The sequence below is a fragment of the Haematobia irritans genome, chromosome 1 (assembly GCF_050003625.1).
Source record: "Haematobia irritans isolate KBUSLIRL chromosome 1, ASM5000362v1, whole genome shotgun sequence".
Classification (NCBI taxonomy): Eukaryota; Metazoa; Arthropoda; class Insecta; order Diptera; family Muscidae; genus Haematobia; species Haematobia irritans.
In genome coordinates this window covers 28430984-28453949 of record NC_134397.1, presented here as the reverse complement: position 1 = coordinate 28453949, position 22966 = coordinate 28430984, and positions in this window count along the sequence as shown.

Below are 22966 nucleotides of genomic sequence, written 5' to 3'. Positions count from 1 at the left end.
AAATTTTATATCTATAGAAAAGTTTGTCAAAATTTTATCTCTATGGAATATTTTGTCAAAATTTTATTTCGTTAGAAAATTTTGTCAAAAGTTTATTTCTATAGAAAATTTTGTCAAAATTTTAGTTCTATAGAAAATTTTGTCAAAATCTTATTTCGATGGAAAATTTTGTCCAAATGTTATTTTTATAGAAAATTTTATTTCTATAGAAAGAAAAGTTTGCCACAATTTTATTTTTATAGAAAATTTTGTCAAAATTTTATCTCTATGGAAAATTTTGTCAAAATTTTATTTCGTTAGAAAATTTTTTCAAAAGTTTATTTCTATAGAAAATTTTGTCAAAATTTTAGTTCTATAGAAAATTTTGTCAAAATTTTAGTTCTATAGAAAATTTTGTCAAAATCTTATTTCTATGGAAAATTTTGTCAAAATGTTATTTCTATAGAAAATTTTGTCAAAATTTTATTTCTATAGAAAATTTTGCCAAATTTTTATATCTATAGAAAATTTTGTCAAAATTTCATTTCTATAGACAATTTTGTCAAAGTTTTATTTCTATGGAAAATTTTATCAAAATTTTATTTCTATAGAAAATGTTGCCAAAATTTTATATCTATGGACAATTTTGACAACATTTTATTTCTATAGAAAATTTTGTCAAAATTTTATTTCCATAGAAAATTTTGTCAAAATTTTATTTCTATAGAAAATTTTGTCAAGATTTTAGTTCTATAGAAAATTTTGTCAAAGTTTTATTTCTATAGAAAATTTTGTCAAAATTTTATTTCTATAGAAAATTTTGTATAAAATTTATTTCTATAGAAAATTTTGTCAAAATTTTAATTCTATAGAAAATTTTGTCAACATTTTAATTCTATAGAAAATTTTGTCAAAATCTTATTTCTATAGAAAATTTTGTTGAAATTTTATTTTTATAGAAAATTTGTCAAAATATTATATCTATAGAAAATTTTGTCAAAAATTTATTTATGTAGAAACTTCTGACAACATTTTATTTCTATAGAAAATTTTGTCAAAATTTGATTTCTATAGAAAACTTTGTCAAAATTTTTTTCTATCGGAAATGTATAAAGTAAGTACCTATTTGTGTTCGATGTGTTACAAGTGGAATTACAAAATTAGTTTACTCCCCATGGTGGAGGCTATACAAATCTCTCGATTCGTATATGAGAACAATATCGAAAGTTTATGCTCTACAAAATTTCATGAGGACTTGGTAAGATTTTCGACTCATGTGTTAACGCAGGATTCTCATTCTGTGTGGGCCAATATAGAAAAATTGTATGATTCCTGCGTTATGATTTTGTCAAAATTGTATTTCTATATGAAGTTTTGTCAAAATTTTATTTCAAATGAAGTTTTGTCAAAATTTTATATCTATAGAAAATTTTGTCAAAATTTTATTTCTATGGAAAATTATGTCAACATTTTATTTATATGGAAAATTTTGTCAAAATATTATTTCTATGGGAAATTTTGTAAAAATTTTATTTCTATAGAAAATTTTGTTTAAAATTTTATTTCTATAGAAAATTTTGTTTAGAATTTTATTTTCATAAAAAATTTTTTAAAAATTTTATTTTCATAAAAAATTTTTTAAAAATTTTATTTCAATAGAAAATTTTCTCAAAATTTAATAAAAAATTTTTATATCCTTACCACAGTTATAATCATTTTATATTCTCTAATATTACATTGTATTAATTTCATCTCTGAAAATTTCCTCAACAATTTCAGAGTTATTTTTATTTTAATCCCATTTTTCACACCAAATAAAGCTTCGCCACACCACATCACTACCTTGTGATCATAAATCATAATTGTTTGTCGCTTACACCCATCGATATGCCATTTAAATATCAATGACCGGAAAATAGTTTTTCACAAGGTACCATATACACAGGACATGTGTGGGACATTCGACCGAATTCAATACGAAGTGTATTGAAAAACACAAATTAGCTAAGGGCCTACACACAACCAGCTAGACACAGTCTAGGATTGAAGTGTGAGAAATTTTTTTTATTCGATAAGTATTTTTTTCACTTTTCAGTGAAGCTGGCTATAGGTTTTTTGAGATTCTTAAAACATTGACGCATAACATCTGGCATTTGAATTCTTTCAATGCCACTTTAAGGATGTATGTGACAGTTTTTTTCGTTTCATTTACAGCAAAAGAATTTCATTTATTGTCGTTGAAATTTCCTGTAGCTAAAGATGCAATAGGCCCCAATGCTCCCATCATGATATTAGTAGTCATGTGGGGAATATAAAAAATGATTAAAAATGAAAATTTATATAATTTAGTCGTTTGTGTATGGTTTGTCGTTTTAGACATATTATTTTATGATAATTGATTTTTTCTATTTTGTTTATAGGGAAAAGGATATTAGGGAGGCGAATTGGGGGATTTTTCATGGGAATATGTTTTGTATGTCTCACGTTTACACATTGAATATATGAAGGATTTCTAATAATTTATGAAACGAAAAGTGAGATAGAATCGGTTGGAACGTACTATATGACTAAAGCCATTGAAGTTCCAAAATATAAGAAGCCAAGTTGTTTGTTTTGTTTGCACGAATGGAACCAGTCACCGAATATGGTAAAATTTTGGAAATTTTACTTTTAGTTTCCAGCAATTTGGATGACCAACTAGCCTTTTAATCTTTCAGGAAGTTCGGTCTATATTATATTATATACATATATTATTACTTCGGGAGATTGATCTATATGAAGGATTTACCAAACAACTGGCCGATAAAAAGAAAATTCGACCAATGTCTTTATAAACCTCAAAATACCTGTATATATCCATTATGAAGAAAAACGTATAAAAATTGGGCTTTCTACAAGTCTAACAAGTCAATTGGGTGATCGGTTTATAAAGGGGATATATTGGGCCGACATGGACCGATATGCACCATATTTATGTTCCTAAAGTACCTCTGGATTTTTATTTCCAGAAATATGCGATAGTTTTTAACTTGAAGCATAAGAAATAAAATCAGGGTATCGGTCTATAACAAGACATGGACCGATACAAACCATATTCGCCACATATATTTGAGGACATAAAATCAAAACCTGGACCGATATAGCCCATATGCAAACTTGACCTACTTGACTACTGACTCAAAAATGTGCCAAATTTCAGGACGATAGCACGACTATTCAAAGCAGCAGTGTGATTATAAGACACAGACAGACTGACATGGATATAGCGTCTTAGAATTTCTCCATGATCAAGAATACATATACTTTATATAGTCGGAAATCGATATTTTGATGTGTTACAAACAGAATGACAAACTTTTTATACCCGCATCACCATTCTATGATCGGGTCTACTTGTAAAAAAAGACCGCTGAAACTGCACATCTTCGATTTGCTACCTGAACTCAAGGCTATGTCGCAGTAGCGCCCAATGTTTGCTCCCCCGACACGATTGGTACAGTTGGTACCAAAAAAGGATAGATTTTTTACTGTTTGGTAGATTGGTAGAATTCTTGACGTTTTAGTAGTTTTTGCAAAATATTCCTCTCCAAAAGTACTTCATAAATTTTCTATAAAAATAAAATTTTGAGAAAATTTTCTATAGAAATAAAATTTTGCAAAATTTTCTATAGAAATAAAAATTTGAGAAAATTTTCTATAGAAATAAAATTTTGACAAAATTTTCTATAGAAATGAAATTTTGACAAAATTTTCTATAGAAATAAAATTTTGAGAAAAATTTTTATATTACAAAAAATTTGACAAAATTTTTTATAAAAATAAAATTTTAAAAAAATTTTCTATAGTAATGAAATTTTGACAAATTTTCTTTAGAAATAAAATTTGGCTAAATTTTCTATAGAAATAAAATATTTGCCAAAATTTGCTATAGAAAAAACATTTTAACAAAATTTTTATAGAAATAAAATATTGACAAGATATTTTACAGAAATAAGAATTTGACAAAATTTTCTATATTAATAAAATTTTGACAAAATGTTCCTAAATAAATAATTTGTTGACAAAATTGTTTATAGAAATAAAATTTTAGTAAAATTTTCTTATAGAAATTAAATTTTGATAATATTTCCTATGGAAATAAAATTTTGACAAAATTTTGTATAGAAATAAAAATTTTGGCAAAATTTTCTATAGAAATAAAATTTTGACAAAATTTTCTATAGAAATAAAATTTAGACAAAATTTTCTATAGAAATAAAATTTTGACAAAATTTTCCTATAGAAATGACATTTTGACAAAATTTTCTATAGAAATAAAATGTTAACAAAATTTTCTATGGAAATAAAATGTTGACAAAATTTTCTACAGAAATAAATTTTTGACAAAATTTTCTATAGAAATAAAAATTTTCTAATCTTTCAAATAAAAGTTTGACAAATAAATGATTGACAAAATTTTCTATAGAAATAAAATTTTAGTAAAATTTTCCTATAAAAATAAAATTTTGACAATATTTTCTATAGAAATAAAATTTTGACAAGATTTTGTTTAAAAATAAAATTTTGATAAAATTTTCTTTTTTTTTGGTAAAATGTTGTATAGAAATAAAATGTTGACAAAATTTTCTATAGAAATAAAATTTTAACAAAATTTTCTATAGAAATAAAATTTTGACAAAATTTTTTATACAAATAATATTTTGACACAATTTCTATAGAAATAAAAATTTTCTAATTTTCCACATAAAAGTTTGACAAGATTTTCTTTAAAAATGAATTATTGACAAAATTTTCTATAGAAATAAAATTTTAGTAAAATTTTCCTATAAAAATAAAATTTTGACAATATTTTCTATAGAAATGAAATTTTGACAAGATTTTGTTTAAAAATAAAATTTTGATAAAATTTTCTTTTTTTTTTGGTAAAATGTTGTATAGAAATAAAATGTTGACAAAATTTTCTATAGAAATAAAATTTTAACAAAATTTTCTATAGAAATAAAATTTTGACAAAATTTTCTATACAAATAGTATTTTGACAAAATTTCTATAGAAATAAAACATTTTGACAAATTTTTCTATAGAAATAAAACATTTTGACAAAATTTTTCTATAGAAATACAAATTTGAAACAATTTTCTATAGAAATAAAATTTTAACAAAATTTTCTATACAAATCAATTTTGACAAAATTAAAATTTTAGTAAAATTTTCCTATAGAAATAAAATGTTGATAATATTTTCTATAGAAATAAAATTTTGACATAATTTTCTTTAAAAATAAAATTTTTACAAAATTTTCTTTTTTTTTTGGTAAAATGTTGTATAGAAATAAAATGTTGACAAATTTTTCTATAGAAATAAAATTTTAACAAACTTTTCTATAGAAATAAAAGTTTGACAAAATTTTCTATAGAAATAAAATTTTGACAAAATTTTCTATAGAAATGAAATTTTGACAAAATTTTCTCTAGAAATAAAATTTTGACAAAATTGTCTATAGAAATAAAATTTTGACAAAATTTTCTATAGAAATAAATTTTTGACAAAATTTTCTATAGATATGAAAATTTGAAAAAAATTTCTAATTTTTCAAATAAAAGTTTTACAAGATTTTCTTTAAAAATAAATTATTGACAAAATTTTCTATAGAAATAAAATTTTAGTAAAATTTTCCTATACACACAAAAAAATTTCACGAACATTTTTCCAATTAAAATTTTAATTGAGTTTTAAAAAATATTCAATTAAAAATTTAATTGATTCAACAAATTTTTTTAATTGAAACAAAAATCAATCACAAAAATAATAGTATCAATTAATTTTTTAATTGGATCAATTAACTTTTTAATTGACCTTCAATTAATTTTTTAATTGATACTATCATTTCTGTGATTGAAGACATTTCAATAAAAAATTAATTGGATCAACTAATTTTGTGATTGAATCAGAAAAAAACTTTTTTGTGTGTAGAAATAAAATTTTGACAAGATTTTCTTTAGAAATAAAATTTTGAAAAAATTTTATTTTTTTGGTAAAATGTTGTATAGAAATAAAATGTTGACAAAATTTGCTATAAAAATCAAATGTTGACAAGATTTTCTATAGAAATAAAATTTTAACAAAATTTTCTATAGAAATAAAATTTTGACAAAATTTCTATAGAAATAAAACATTTTGACAAATTTTTCTATAGAAATAAAACATTTTGACAAAATTTTTCTATAGAAATAAAACATTTTGACAAAATTTTTCTATAGAAATAAAAATTTGACAACATTTTCTATAGAAATAAAATTTTGACAAAATTTTCTATAGAAATAAAAATTTGAAAAAAATCTAGACAAATAAAAGTTTTACAAGATTTTCTTTAAAAACAAAATTTTGACGAAATTTTCTGTAGAAATGAAATTTTGACAAAATTTGTATAGAAATAATTTTTTTTCATTTGTTGTTTTTTCGATTTCAGCTTAAAACCATGCATTGACTAAACTACAAGTGTAGCTTAACCAACAGAGGAAAAGAATGTTTGTCAAATTTATTTGGGAAAAGCCCTATAGACTGTAAGATGATTGGATGGACGCACGTTTCGGAATTACCACATTCCTCATCAGCATCCTCTACTTGCAGCAAAACTACCAACCAATTATCAGAATAAATTCAGGCAGTTCATTAAACCCAACAATGAACCACACTTGAACCTTCCGAAAAAAGGTTTTACATGATAGCCGGCTTATGCCAAAATAAATTCGTACAAATATATCTCTTTTACGTGCGTCCATCCAACCATCTTGCAGTCTTTTTCTCTGTTGGTTAAGCTACACTTGTAGTTTAGTTAATGCATGGTTTTAAGCTGAAATAAAAAAACAACAACAATGATTAAAGAACAAAACCAACAATAACAAAACAAAACGAATGAAAGAAGAGGAAGCACGCTCAGAATAAACCCAGCAAACTGCACTCAAATCGATGATTTGACGGTGGCAAAGGAAAAGAGATATGTTTGTACGAATTTCATTGTTGGGTTCATTGTTGGGTTTCATAAATTGCCTGAATTTATTCTGATAATTGGTTGATAGTTTTGCTGCAAGTAGAGGATTCTTATGAGGAATATGGTAATTCCGAAACGTGCGCCCATCCAACCATTTTGCAGTCTATAGGGCTTTGTCCAAATAAATGTGACAAACATTATTTTCCTCTGTTGGTTAAGCTACACTTGTAGTTTAGACAATGCATGGGTTTAGGCTGAAATCAAAAAAACAACAGAAATAAAATTTTGACAAAATTTTCCTCTAAAGAATAGTGATCTCTCATATACGATACGAACAAAACTATTATTGCTAATGTTTTACTTGATAGTAAATTGCTCTTGAATCAGATTGTGATGCTAATTTCACATATCTTACAAATGATTTTAACTTTTTTTTATTAAAAAAAAGCTCAATTTCCTCGAACCAAAGATTTTGGTATCAACAAAAAAAATATTAAACATCTATTACATCTAAGAAAATTCCCATAGATCACCTATCCATAGAACAATATTTCCAATAACCCCTTTTTACTCTAGTATCCTTTTCCACAAAATAAAAAAAAAATCTGAAATCATATTTCACACGAAATTAATTTTTCATGTTCGCTAGGTGGTTAACTGACTGACTGACTGTCTGATTGCCTGTGAATATTGTGTGTCAATACACCAATATCAATTACCACTATTGATAAACCATAATTATCCTTTCCCGTATGATATGGAGAATAAAAACATCAATAATCAAAATATTACGACCAATACGAGCAACAACAACACAAAAAGGTTATAAATATTATTTTGGTCAACCAATTCATATTTTAACTGTCGCAAAATAACATACAGTAACACAAAACGAATAACAACCCCCCCATTCAGGAAACCCTTCAATTTGAACGGAAGTTGTTCGTTCACATTCGATTACAATGCATTCTCGTATATCGAACTCACCCCTTTTATGATTATTGAGTCGATTAGCTTATATTGAAATATTTTCGACATTTTCATATGTAACATTTTATTAATATCGTATTACCACCACTTAGGGGTTACAATGGTCTTCTAACCAAGAGGGTCTTCTAGGTAAATAAATCACACTATGGTATATTTTTGTTGTTATATTTTTTTCGGCTATTGCTTTTTTATTGACACCGCAAAACAATTTGAAGCATGAGAAGTAGTTCATTTTGCAAAGAAGTCATATGGAAGCGACCCTAAATTGTTCCTTCTGAAATTTGGTATATTTGAGTGCACCAGTGATAGAAAGCAATCGCGTCAATACAGTTATTGTACTTGGTCGTGAGTAGTTGTGTCACTTTTGTGGTAAATTTCGCATCTTTTTCAAGCGGCGATACTTTTATGCCATTTTTTTTGTCATAATGTGTCACTTTTTAATTAAATCCACATATGTGGTTTATCTGAGGGCTATATATAACTATAGACCGATATGGGCCTAGTTTGGCATGGTTGTTAGCGGCCATATGCTAGCAGAATGTACCAAATTTCAACCAAATCGGATGAATTTTCCTCCCCCAAGAGGAACCCCAGAGGTCAAATCTGGGGATCCGTTTATATATAATTATGGGCTATATATATTTATGGACCGATATGAACAAAATTTTGCATTGTTTGTTAGATACTGTATACTTCCACAAACTACAAAGGTTTATCTGTATTGGATGAAATTTGTTCCTCCAAGAGGCTCCTAAACCAAATCTGGGGATCGGTTTGTATGGTGGCTATATATGATTATAGACTGATATGAACCAATTTTGGAATGGTAGTTAAAGAGCATATACTAACACTACGAACAAAATTTCAACCAAATGGGATGAATTTTGCTCCTCCAAGCTGCTCCGGAGGTCAAATGTGGTGATCCGTTTATATGGGGACTATATATAATTATGGACCGATATGAACCAATTTGTGCATGGTTGTTAGAGACTATAAAGGGTGATACGGTCAAAATTTGGTCAAGAGAAAACGCGTGTAAATCGGTGAAATCGTTTATTTAAAAAATCTAATTAAATTTCTTTTTTAAGTTCAATTATTATAAAATTCAGGAAAAATATTCAGTTAGGCTTTCGCTTTTCCAAATCCGAATTGCCGGGCCTCACGCTTGACACCTGCCATCAGATTTTGTACAGCCACCTTGTCCACCTTCTTCGCCGCAGAAAGCCAGTTTGCCTTGAACTGCTGCTCGTCCTTAGCAGTTTTTTGGTCTTCTTTAGGTTCCGCTTGACAATAGCCCAGTATTTCTCAATTGGGCGGAGCTCTGGCATGTTGGGAGGGTTCTTGTCCACCTGCACGTTGTTGGCGGCGTTCCACTCCATGGCCTTTTTACCGTAATGGCAAGATGCCAAATCCGGCCAAAACAGTACGGAACAACCGTGTTTCCTCAGGAAAGGTAGCAGACGTTTATTCAAACACTCTTTCACGTAAATTTCTATGTTGACAGTCCCGGAAGCTATGAAAATGCTGCTTTTCAAGCCACAGGTACAGATGGCTTGCCAAACCAGATATTTCTTTGCGAACTTTGACAGTTTTATGTGCTTGAAAATATCTGCTACCTTTCCCCTTCCTTTTGCCGTATAAAACTCCTGTCCCGGAAGCTGCTTGTAGTCTGCTTCGACGTAGGTTTCGTCGTCCATTACCACGCAGTCAAACTTCGTCAGCATCGTCGTGTACAGCCTCCGGGATCGCGCTTTGGCCGTCGTATTTTGTTTATCATCGCGATTTGGAGTCACTACCTTCTTGTAAGTCGATAGTCCGGCTCGTTTTTTGGCTCGATGCACGGTTGTAGACGATACACCCAGCTTATTTGCGGCATCTCAGAGATAGATGTTAGGGTTTCGCTTGAAACTACCGGCAACTCTCTTTGTCGTCTCAGCGGCTTCCGGTTTTCCATTTCCCCCGATCCAGACATCCTGGCTGTCGACAAACTTTCCCCAAACACTTTAATTACATTTGTAACGGTTGATTTGGCAACTTTTAGCGATTTTGCGTGCGAGTAGCTCGGATTTTCGCGATGCGCGAGCAAAATTTTGATACGCTGCTCTTCTTGCTTGGACGGCATTTTGACAACTGAAGAATGAATTCCAAAATCAAAATAGGAGCAACATTCTACAGAGAAGTTCACCAATGTGGTATCACAATGGACTGAATAGTCTAAGTGAGCCTGATACGTCGGGCTGCCACCTAACCTAACCTAACCTAACCTACACACACACACACCTTCAAAATGAGGGGTGTTCAGGTTTTTTAAATGCAAAAGTGAAAGAAATACGTCAAGTTTATATTGAACAAATTTTGACCGTATCACCCTTTATACTTAACAGGTTGGCTGATAAGTCCCCGGTCTAACAAAGAAAAACACATTTTTTGTCAAAATTCATTTTTATTATTCAACATAGTTCCCTTCAAGAGCGATACAACGATTATAACGACCTTCCAATTTTTTGATACCATTTTGGTATCGGTTTTGCTTCAAAATAGGCCTCAGTTTCGGCGATCACCTCTTCATTGCAGCCAAATTTTTTCCCTGCGAGCATCCTTTTGAGGTGGGAGCCACCGTTGTGCAATGGTTAGCATGCCCGCCTTGCATACACAAGGTCGTGGTTTCGATTCCTGCTTCGACCGAACACCAAAAAGTTTTTCAGCGGTGGATTATCCCACCTCAGTAATGCTGGTGACATTTCTGAGGGTTTCAAAGCTTCTCTAAGTGGTTTCACTACAATGTGGCACGCCTTTCGGACTCGGCTATAAAAAGGAGGTCCCTTGTCATTGAGCTTAACATGGAATCGGGCAGCACTCAGTGATAAGAGAGAAGTTCACCAATGTGGTATCACAATGGACTGAATAGTCGAAGTGAGCCTGATACATCAGGCTGCCACCTAACCTAACCTAACCTATCCTTTTGAGGTTTGACAAAAAGAAAAAGTCGCTGGGGGCCAGATCTGGAAAATACGGTGAGTGGGGAAGCAATTCAAAGCCCAATTCATGAATGTTTGCCATCGTTCTCAATGACTTGTGGCACGGTGCGTTGTCTTGGTGGAACAACACTTTTTTCTTCTTCATATGGGGCCGTTTTGCCGCGACTTCGACCTTCAAACGCTCCAATAACGCCATCTAATAGTCACTGTTGATGGTTTTTCCCTTCTCAAGATAATCGATAAAAATTACTCCATGCGCATCCCAAAAAACAGAGGCCATTACTTTGCTAGCGGACTTTTGAGTCTTTCCACGCTTCGGAGACGGTTCACTGGAGTGTAGTGATGGAGCCATGTTTCATCCATTGTCACATATCGACGGAAAAACTCGGGTGCATTACGAGTTAACAGTTGCAAACACCGCTCAGAATCATCAACACGTTGTTGTATTTGGTCAAATGTGAGCTCGCGTGGTACCCATTTTGCACAGAGCTTCATCATATCCAAATATTGATGAATGATATGACCAACACGTTCCTTTGTTATCTTTAAGACCTCAGCTATCTCTATCAACTTCATTTTACGGTCATTCAAAATCATTTTGTGGATTTTTTTGATGTTTTCGTCGGTAACCACATCTTTCGGGCGTCCACTGCGTTCTCCGTCCTCCGTGCTCATTTCACCACGCTTGAATTTTGCATACCAATCAATTATTGTTGATTTCTCTGGGGCAGAGTCCGGAAACTCATTATCAAGCCAAGTTTTTGCTTCCACCGTATTTTTTCCCTTCAGAAAACAGTATTTTATCAAAACACGAAATTCCTTTTTTTCCATTTGTTCACAATAACAAAAGTTGCTTCACAAAAGACGCTCTATCTCACAAACTAATTGACTTACAGACGTCAAATTTTGACACGAATCATTTGAAGGTTGGTACTATATTTAATACTAGCGACGCCATCTATGTGTCAAGCCGGGGACTTATCAACCTGTTACACCACGTACCAAATTTCAACCGGATCGGATGAAATTTGCTTCGCTAAGAGGCTATATGTAAAAGTGGTCCAATATGTCCCATTTGCAATACCATCCAACCTACCTCAATAAAGACTACTTGTGCCAAGTTTCAAGTCGATAGCTTCTTTCGTGCGGAAGCTACAGATGGACGGACGAACGGACATGTTTAGTTCGATTCAGAATTTCACCAAGACCCAGAATATATATATATATATATATATATATATATATATATATATATATATATATATATATATATATATATATATATATATATATATATATATATATATATATATATATATATATATATATATATATATATATATATATATATATATATATATATATATATATATATATATATATATATATATATATATATATATATATATATATATATATATATATATATATATATATATATATATATATATATATATATATATATATATATATATATATACTTAATGTGGAAATTTGGTAATTCTACAATCAATACAAAAATCTTTGAGGGAAGTTCATAATCTTTGGATCCCCGTTAATTTTTGACTGAACATTGTGAAATGTGATTAGCCGTTTTGGAGAGTAAATAAATCCCTGCTTAAAAATTTTCTTTTCCAGTGTCTAATATCCGAAAATATATGTTTTTTTTTTTTAATTTATTGGTACAGTAGGTTATTCCCAAAATAAATTTCCCACATCATGCCACCACAACAATGTTGCACTTGTTTATATTTGAAAATGCAGTGACCTTTGTTGTGATACCAAAATGTGTGTGCTCTCTTATCTGGATTCCATTGTCGTTAGGAGTCGAATTGCACTACGGCCAGCTTATCATGAAAAGTGTAACAAAACATTTATCGTGTCTTCTATAAATACAACAAGCGGCAAGGCAATTTTATTTAATTTCTGTTTTTTTTTTTGTATTCTCTAAGATAAATATTCATCGCGACATCTTTTTTGTCGTTCAACGAGATAAAGAAAATCTAATCTTGAAATTAAAATAAACGATTGCGTGTTTCTTTCTTCTGAACGCCTAAAAGCAAAATTCCCATGTAATGATATTCTCTATGAAATCACATATGAATAAAACTGCAAGGTGTGCGTAATACGGTAACAATGTCAAAGTAAATAATTAAAATCACTTTGTTTGATTAAGACTTAAAGTTATATGTATAGAGAGTAAGATACCGAAGTAGATTTACTAAATATTTATTTTATAATTTTAAAATAAAAAAAATTGCCCAGCATGTGAAAGGAAATAAGAAAACAGAAGCGTTATTTTGTGGTCAGATGTCTTGGTAAAAATAATACAGATGGGAAAAAGAATTTATTCACCTGCATTTTTTGTTGATGCTTTGAGCTACTGTACATCGTTTTTTGAAGAATTTGAAAACAACCTTATGAGACAAAATAAATATTAGGGGTCGATAACAATACATAGATAGACCTGGGAAACTTTGTTAAAAACATGGCTTGTTTTGTTAATAGTTTGTCTTTCTCAAGACTTTGGTAATTTTTGAAAAGCCGTCGGGATTTTTTTAAATATGATACTAATTGTCTAATTACCCCACTCTCTCTCTCTTTAAGGTATGGAAGCAAATTTCGTGCATTGAATCTAAATATACATTCTCTTCATACATCTCACATAAATGGCCATGTTGTTCTACTTTGTTAATCGTTCGTTTTCAAATTAGGTACACTGAAAAAATCTTGGCTTGAGTACAAAGATTTCTTGTCCTTAAAATGTGAACAAAGTTTGTTATTTTTTTGACAAAAAGTCGATGAGCTTTCCAGTGATATCGTTTTGTCTTTTCTGGCAAATTGCATTTTTCTTCACACCGTTCTCACTTGCACGAGATTTTTTAGTTGTTAGCACCTTTTTCTGTAATACAAACAATGTAGAAGAAATTATTCGATTTTATAATTTTTTTAAATTTTTACTTTCGCCTGGACGTAGAGTCGAACCGCGGACCATAGAGTTTGTAAGCCAATACACTATCCATTGGCTACGTAGCTGTCATCAACAGACAATTATCGCTATATCAATCAACGCACAAGCAACGCAAACAATCAAGCAGTTATATTTATATAGCATAGTTTTCGGCGCCAACGAGCCGATTAAAGAAACTTTATTTAGCAGAAACATACATTTAGTTGGGTACCATGGAGCAATGGTTAGCATGTCCGCCTTGTATACCAAGGGTCGTGGGATTGATCCCACAAAATGTGTTTGTTTTTACATATATCCCAAATATGTGTTCGGAAGATTCCGAAAAGAGGCTCGACATTACCCTACGAGAAATGGATCAACCCCAGGACCGGTACAGGGTTAGTCCCTGGTGTGTATTCATCAGTAACAGTTCTGGTCCAAGAGTATGGAATGGACCAGTCACTTTAACATTGGTTTGTCATTGGCTGGGAAAATTTACACTTTAGGACACGACTTGGACTCATCCCAAAGGACACGTCGTGGAACAACTTAGTAGGACTATCCCATAGACAACTGCTCATGAAACTGTCTGGGAAAAACTTTTAGGACCCTGTTTCCATTCGTATCGCACCAGAAAGGAATATGTTCAACAATAAATAGTTGTGATAGTTGTATTGTAGTAAAAGTATGGATTCAAATAGATTTTAATATCAAGTGGATATAAAAATCAATAAATTATATGACAATTAAAAATTTTGATAAACTGCTACCAGTCTTGTAATGGGTCCATTAGTGGCAATTTGCTCTAATTCCCCGTAGGGTACATACTACTAAATTAAATTTTTATTATGAAACTTCAAAATGTTTCTTATTAAAGACTTAAAGTCAGGAAAGAATAGTGCTATAAAAGAAATGAACTATGGTTTGGGTTCAAAATTTATTTTTTTGTGAAAATAAAAATATTGTAACAAAAAAATTTCTTGGTGATAAAAGTTAGAAATTTTCGAAGAAATTCAAGATCCTCTAACAAATGAAAAACGTGCACGGTACACATTTGCCAAACGATTTTTTGCCTTGCGTGTGCGATCAAATATTTATTTATTTTATTTTATTCTATTTTATTTTATTTTATTTTATTTTATTTTATTTTATTTTATTTTATTTTAATATTTGCAAAAAAAAAAAATAAACAAAAATGTTTTTTTTAGTTTCCCAAATTTTTTAAATGAAATAACTGGAATATAACCGCACTGGAAGAACTTATGCGAAATGACAAGCCCATGTAAAATTCATTGCTTCTGAGCCAATTTTTCACTACTTCCGCATCCAAAAATAACATTTTTATTGCTTCTTTGGCTACAGTTAAGGTATATGCAAACTGCCCAATGTATTTGCAACCCATTTTATGAACTCTTCAATGGGATTTAAATAAAAAAAAAAAAAATTATTATTCTCTTTATTCTTTTATTCGTTAATTAATTTTATTCCCATACCTTGCTCTATCGTCGAATTCAAATGAAACAAAAATAAAAATGTTACTCAAGAAGTCATTACACTCACAATTCACTTTCGAGCGGTGACATATATGATTTCAACTCTTTTTTAGTTTGTCATGAATGGTGAACATATACTCTGTTGGTCATTATGGCAAACTGTTGAGTGCATATAAAATTAACATAAAACATGCATGTGATGACGACATATTCGTACAGTTCTCCCCCTATACTCTCTCTCTCACTCTCTTACATTGAATATTGTATTACATGCATAACAAGGTGTGCGGAAACACACAATGTTACACCATATTACTACGCATCACAGTATAGGGTGAATTGAGTAGCTAATGTTAATGGATCCTAAATATCCTATCAAATTTACATTCCAACTCGTTGATAATTTACATTTCTTGTTTGTTTACTAGTTTGCATCTTGGGATAGAATTTCAAAAGAGGATCTTTTTATTGTTCGAATTTTTGCTGATTTTAATTAATGAATTATATTATATCCATTTTAAGACATTATTTTCCATAGAGGGTTAAAGAAATAGTCGAGGTGTGAGAAATAGAGATAGATTTTCAACATAACCAAAGCAGCCAAAATAATCTATAGCAGACAAAGTAATTTTGCCAAAATTTTATTTCTATAGAAAATATTGTCAATTTTCTTTTCTATAGAAAATGTTGTCAAAATTTTATTTCTATAGAAAATATCGTCAAAATTTTATTTCTATAGAAAATTTTGTGAAAATTTTATTTCTACAGAAAATTGTGTCAATTATGTCAAAATTTTATTTCTATAGAAAATTTTTTCAAAATTTTATTTCTATAGAAAATTTTGTCAAAATTTTATTTCTATAGAAAATTTTGTAAAAATTTTATTTCTATAGAAAATTTTGTCAAAATCTTCTTTCTATAAAAAACTTTGTCAACATTTTATTTCAATAGAAAATTTTGTCAACATTTTATTTCTTTAGAAAATTTTGTCAAAATTTTTTTCTATAGAAATTTTTCAAAATTTTATTTCTATATAAAATTTTTTTGTCAAAATTATATTTCTTTAGAAAATTATGTCAATTTTGTCAAAATTTTATTTCTATAGAAAATTTTTTAAAAATTTTATTTCTATAGAAAATTTTGTCAAAATTTTATTTCTATAGAAAATTTTGTAAAAATTTTATTTCTATAGAAAATTTTGTCGAAATCTTCTTTCTATAGGAAATTTTGTCAAAATGTTCTTTCTATAGAAAACTTTGTCAAAATTTTATTTTTATAGAAAATTTTGTCGAAATTTTATTTCTATAGAAAATGTTGTAAAAATTTTCTTTCTATAAAAAATTTTGTTAAAATTTTATTTCTATAATTTTCTATTGTCAACATTTTATTTCTGTAGAAAATTTTAGCAGAATTTTATTTCTATAGAAAACTTTGTCAACATTTTATTTCTATGGAAAATTTTGTCAACATTTTATTTCATTAGAAAATTTTGTCAAAATTTTTTCAAAATTTTATTTCTATAGAAAATTTTGTAAAAATTTTATTTCTTTAGAAAATTGTGTCAATTTTGTCAAAATTTTATTTCTATAGAACGTTTTTTCAAAATTTTATTTCTATAGATAATTTTGTCAAAATTTTATCACTATAAAATATTTTGTTAAAATTTTATTTCTATACAAAATTTTGTCAAAATTTTATTTTTATAGAAAATGTTGTCAAAATTTTATTTCTATAAAAAATTTTGTCAAAATTTTATGTCTATAGAAAATTTTGTTACAATTTTATTTCTATAATTTTCTATTGTTAACATTTTATTTCTGTAGAAAGTTTTAGCAAAATTTTATTTCTATAGAAAACTTTGTCAAAATTTTATTTCTATAGAAAACTTTGTCAACATTTTATTTCTATAGAAAATTTTGTCGACATTTTATTTCTGTAGAAAATTTTGCAAAATGTTATTTCTATAAGAAACTTTGTCAACATTTTATTTCTATGGAAAATTTTGTCAAAATTTTATTTCTATCGAAAATTTTGTCAAAATTTTATTTCTATAGAAAATTTTGTCAAAATTTTATTTCTATAGAAAATTTTGTTAAAATTTTATTTCTATAAATTTCTATTGTCTTCTCTTCAATCGTTATTGTTGTTTTTGATATCAGCTTAAAGCCATGCATTGACTAAACGTCAAGTGTAGGTTAACCAACAGAGGAAAAGTATGCTTGTCAAATTTATTTGGGCAAAACCCTATAGACTGCAAGATGGTTGGATGTACAGCTGTTTCGGAATTACCACATTCCTCATCAGCATCCTCTACTTGCAGCAAAACTATCAACCAATTATCAGAATAAATTCGGGTAATTCACTCAACCCAAAGTGAACTACTCTTGAACCTCCCGAAAAAAATTTTGTCAACATTTTATTTCTATAGAAAATTTTGTCAAAATTTTATTTCTGTAGAAAATTTTGTCAAAATGTTATTTCTATAGATTTTTTTTAACATTTTATTTCTATAAAAAATTTTGTTAAAATTTTATTTCTATAATTTTCTATTGTTAACATTTTATTTTGTAGAAAATTTTATCAAAATTTTATTTCTATTGAACATTTTGTCAACATTTTATTTCTATAGAAATTTTTTTCAAAATGTTATTTCTATAGAAAATTTAGAAAAAATTTTATTTCTATAGAAAATTTTGTAAAAATTTTATTTCTATAGAAAATTTTGTCAAAATATTATTTCTGTAGAAAATTTTGTCAAAATTTTATTTCGATAGAAAATTTTGTCAAAATTTTATTTCTATAGAAAATGTTGTCAAAATTTAATTTCTATAGAAAATTTTGTCAAAATTTTATTTCTATATGGTGTGTATCGGTGCGTGTTTTAGTATAGCCCCTATATATGCCGATCTACCGATTGGACTTCATGCGCTTCTAGACATCTCAAGGTTAGCAGATTTGCTATTAATTCAAAATTGGAAGGTGTTGAAGGCACTAGGAATTTGAAGGCATTAGGAATCTCGTTTTTCATACTCTTATAAAATCCATGCAGACTGTACCCAATAAATTTCTATGCCATGATGAGATCATTTCATGGGCCAAATAATGCATACAAGACAAAAAGTTGATTCACTGCATAACCTATGAAATGGCGAAAAAATATTCCAAAAAACCGTTAAGGTTAAAGGTCAATACCAAGCAAATCTAATCCAGTTTTAACATTTTCTTCCAAAAAAATTCCAGTTTTTACTAAGCAAAAATTTCCCTATAAAAATTCTAGAAAAAATAATGTCCGAATACGCAATAGAAAAAAAAGCCTGAGAAGTTTTTGGCCAAATTTGACCTTTGACACCCAGCTATAACGCACACATGCACACATAACCAATGAACATGAATATCCCACCCTGTAGAAAGCAAAAAATAGGAAATAGAGCAATGTCATGTCAAGGTATTTTAGGGGAAACTCAATGACCTTAGAAACGTTCAAAAATCCAATGAAAACTGGTTTTCTTTATTAACAGAAAAAAAATCTACAATTTTTCGTATAAAATTCAATTAAAATCGAAACCATTACGGTGACCATGAAAGAACTTTTCTGGTTGAACTCTTTTTGATTAAAAGTCTCATAACTCTAAGTGTATGTACAATGTCCTTCATGCACTTGGAATGAATATCTTAACCTTTAAGATGACCTCTTGAGAGACGTCGTGAGATTTGGATACGTTCGAATGTATATGGGACATATGTCCCATATGCAGAACAGAATCAGCTAAATTGCATGTTACCACCTTTAATACCAGTACTGAATATGGAATTTATTTTTGCACATCGACTGAATGACCAGTACTAAATTTTGTCATAAAATAGAAGATTTTTTATTGTGCTATTATTTCATGGACAAATGGTCAATGTGACACTCATCCATGTGGCTTTGTATAAACAAGGAGACCACAATAAGCTGTTGGAGGAAGTAATAGCGGAAGGGAAGGTTTTTTTGTATTCATGACTCCTGGAATTTATGGCATTTGCATGTAGATGAACCATTCTGTTTGACATTCAAATGTGAAGAACCTCTTTGGATGAGAGCTCCAATAAAAAAATGCTTAAAAATCAAATAAATTAGTACTAGAGACCAAGGGATATCGTGGATTGTATTGAAGCCTTGTAAGATTGGAGAAGAAGAAGCATTGTTGGGTAGGACTCTTGGCATCCAAATTTGAAGATTTTGCTGGGATCGGAGTCGTAAAAATTTGGATTGATGGGTCACACTTGATTTTTTTGATGTAGCACTCATATATAAACTGATTTGGCTTCTTGAACGCATAGAATATCTTTGTTTTCAAGAAAAATAAAATTTTGACCAACTTTTCTATAGAAATAAAAATTTGACCAACTTTTCTATAGAAATAAAATTTTGACAAAATTTTCTATAGAAATAAAATTTTGACAAAATTTTCTATAGAAATAAAATGTTGACAACATTTTCTATAGAAATAAAATTTTGACAAAATTTTCTATAGAAATAAAATTTTGACCAACTTTTCTATAGAAATAAAATTTTGACAAAATTTTCTATAGAAATAAAGTTTTGACAAAATTTTCTATAGAAATAAAATTTTGACAAACTTTTCTATAGAAATAAAATTTTGACAAAATTTTCTATGGAAATAAAATGTTGACAACATTTTCTATAGAAATAAAATTTTGACAAAATTTTCTATAGAAATAAAATTTTGACAAAATTTTCTATAGAAATAAAATTTTGACAAAATTTTCTATAGAAATAAAATTTTGACAAAATTTTCTATGGAAATAAAATGTTGACAACATTTTCTATAGAAATAAAATTTTGACAAAATTTTCTATAGAAATAAAATTTTGACAAAATTTTTTATAGAAATAAAATTTTGACAAAATTTTCTATAGAAATAAAATGTTGACAACATTTTCTATAGAAATAAAATTTTGACAAAATTTCCTATAGAAATAAAATTTTGACAAAATTTTCTATAGAAATAAAATTTTGACCAATTTTTCTATAGAAATAAAATTTTGACAAAATTTTCTATGGAAATAAAATTTTGACAAAATTTTCTATGGAAATAAAATTTTGACAACATTTTCTATAGAAATAAAATTTTGACAACATTTTCTATAGAAATAAAATTTTGACAAAATTTTCTATAGAAATAAAATTTTGACCAACTTTTCTATAGAAATAAAATTTTGACCAACTTTTCTATAGAAATAAAAATTTGACCAACTTTTCTAAAGAAATAAAATTTTGACAAAATTTTTGTTGAAATACAATTTTTACAAAATTTGCTATGGAAATAAAATTTTGAAAAAATTTTCTGTAGAAAAAAAATTTAGACAAAATTTTCTATAGAAATAAAATTTTTGCAAATAATTCTATAGAACGAAAATTTTGACAAAATTTTCAATAGAAATAAAATTTTGACAAATTTTTTTAAAGAAATAAAATTTTGTTAAAATTTTCTATAGAAATAAAATTTTGTCAAAATTTTCTATAGAAATAAAATTTTGACAAAATTTTCTATAGAAATAAAATTTTGACAAAATTTTCTATGGAAATAAAATGTTGACAAAATTTTCTATAGAAATAAAATTTTGACAAAATTTTCTATAGAAACAAAATGTTGACAAAATTTTCTATAGTAATAAAATTTTGACAAAATTTTCTATAGAAATAAAATGTTGACAACATTTTCTATGGAAATAAAATTTTGACAAAATTTTCTATAGAAATAAAATTTTGACAAAATTTTCTATAGAAATACAATTTTGACCAACTTTTCTATAGAAATAAAATTTTGACCAACTTTTCTATAGATATAAAAATTTGACCAAATTTTCTATAGAAATAAAATTTTGACAAAATTTTCTATAGAAATAAAATTTTGACAAAATTTTCTATAGAAATAAAATTTTGACAAAATTTTCTATAGAAATAAAATTTTGACAAAATTTTCTATGGAAATAAAATGTTGACAAAATTTTCTATAGAAATAAAATGTTGACAAAATTTTCTATAGATATAAAATTTTGACAAAATTTTCTATAGAAATAAAATGTTGACAAAATTTTTTAAAGAAATACTTTTTTTCGTTTTTGTTTTTTATTTTTGGTTTGTACTTTTGTTGGTTTGATCTCAGCTTTAAAACCATTGCGTTGACTAAATTACAAGAGTAGCTTAAGCAACAGAGGAAAATAATGTTTGTCAAATTTATTTGGGCAAAGCCCTATAGACTGCAAGATGGTGGGATGGACGCACGTTTTGGAATTACTACAAAATTTTCTATAGAAATAAAAATTTGTCAAAATTTTCTATAGAAATAAAAATTTGTCAAAATTTTCTATAGAAATCAAATTTTGATAAAATTTTCTATAGAAATAAAGTTTTTACAAATTTTGAGAAATTTTTCTAGAGAAAATAGAAATACAATGTCGAGAAAATTTTCTATAGAAAGATTAAGAGTTTTTTGTTTGGTGAATTTTTGGTAAAATTGTCTCCAAAAGTTGGTAAATTATTTTGAGTAATTTTCGATAACAGGAACATCTGGCTATTCCCCGGAGAAGGATATCTAGGAGTGGTTGGTGTGGAAGTATTTATTTGAAAATTTGCAAGATTTCACAATTCTACAGCAAAAACTGATTTAAATTCAGTTTTATTTATAAACTTTTTGAAAATTAGTGCATCACCTATTATAGCAACTGGAATTCTTTGTGCCACTTTTTAGAAACTCTCAGCCGCAATGTGAAACTGGCGGCGCCAAAACGGTAGGCTTTTCTAATTATGTTTTAGTATCTTTCAATTTGGCAATATTTATACCAGCAAACTGTATGAAACCCCTTTCTCTGTACTCCTACTCTCAAGGTATTCCATACTGTATATAAGTAATGATTGGGATAGTTGCACGACATTTTCCTTACTACTTTTATCTACACTCAATTACTAGCTCATTTCCATGATATGAACAATTAACATTTAATTAAATCATATAGGGTGGCCCATCTCCTCTCATTCCCTTCCAAACACAACCATATCGAAAGTCATTTACATTTTTTTCCTTTCAATCCCCTTCAATTACGTAGCAGTTCCTTAGATCTTTTACCGATCATTATTGACAGAGTGCTTTAATGTCAATTATCATAGGGTGATGATGATGGAGCTGTAACCCAGCTCTATTTGAAGCTTCTTTGAACTTCATCCTTATGAATGAAAATTATAATTCATTCATTGATTTTACAAAAGAAGACATGCAAAAAATTAATTACTGACAATGACTTCCCAGGGGGCACTAGATTCATATATTGGCTATTGATAAACCGCTTTCATTTGATGTATCTCTGATATCCGACAATTGAATGTGGGAGACCGGAAACTACTGTGAGAAAATTACAAGATTACAAAGATCAATTAATAAAAGTTTTGTAATTAAACTACATGTCCATATGTGAACTCAAAGCGAGATGATTAATTAGTACAAGTTTATGATAATTAATTGAATTTTTGCTATGGATTAAAAGGGAGTGATGCAGTGTTGCTGATATGTATTGCTACCAA